The sequence below is a fragment of the Carlito syrichta genome, unplaced genomic scaffold (assembly GCF_000164805.1).
Source record: "Carlito syrichta isolate Samal-C Ts95f unplaced genomic scaffold, Tarsius_syrichta-2.0.1 Scaffold306578, whole genome shotgun sequence".
NCBI classification, from domain to species: Eukaryota; Metazoa; Chordata; class Mammalia; order Primates; family Tarsiidae; genus Carlito; species Carlito syrichta.
In genome coordinates, this window is record NW_007250674.1 from 348444 (window position 1) to 349238 (window position 795).

The following is a 795-nucleotide window of genomic DNA, read 5'->3' on the forward strand; positions in this document are numbered from 1 at the left end:
CCGCCCAGCACCCTGGCCCTCTCACCCACCCCCGCCCCATGCCCACCTCGGGCGCCTCGCCTCCCTCGGCGCGCTCTGAAGCCGGCCGCACCGCGGGGAAGCTGGCCGCCTGCAGAGCCGCAGCCTGTGCGGAGAGGCATCCGCACCGCTAGACGAGATCCGCACCCCTAGATGTCCCCAGTGGCCGCTCCGCCGCCAGAGCCTCCACCTCTGCGCCCCGTGACGGGCCAGTTGGAGTCCCAGACTGGGGCCTCGAGAAGAGCTGCGGAGCGAGGCTGGGCTCGCCTCTGCGGACGTGCGGGGTGGCCGGGGATGGCGCGGGCGAAACCATTGGAACCGAGACTTACCAGACGAGCACATCTGAGCTCCCCCCGGACATATGAAGAAATGGTCAACCTCACTAATCATCAGGGAAATGCAAATCAAAACCACATTGAGATACCACCTAACTCCAGTCAGAATGGCAATTATCAATAACTCAAAAAATAACAGCTGCTGGAGAGGGTGTGGTGAAAAGGGAACACTTCTACACTGTTGGTGGGAATGTAAACTAGTGCAACCTCTGTGGATAGCAGTGTGGCAATTCCTGTGGAAAGCAGTGTGGCGATTCCTAAAGCTCTAAATATCAACCTCCCATATGATCCCGCAATCCCCTTACTGGGAATATATCCTGACGAACTCAAATCACTCTATAAAAAAGATACCTGCAAGCTGGGCTCGGTGGCTCACCCTGTAAATCCCACGCCTTTGGGAGGCTGATGTGAGTGGATTGCCTGAGCCCGCGGTTCAGGACCC

At 58.5% G+C, this 795-nt stretch overlaps 1 protein-coding gene across 1 annotated transcript in view; it reads right to left on the reverse strand.

Moving 5' to 3' along the window:
- Positions 1–795, reverse strand: part of SLC16A14 (solute carrier family 16 member 14) — a 29743-nt gene that overhangs the window by 28406 nt on the left and 542 nt on the right. The gene's annotated exons all lie outside the window — the stretch shown is intronic.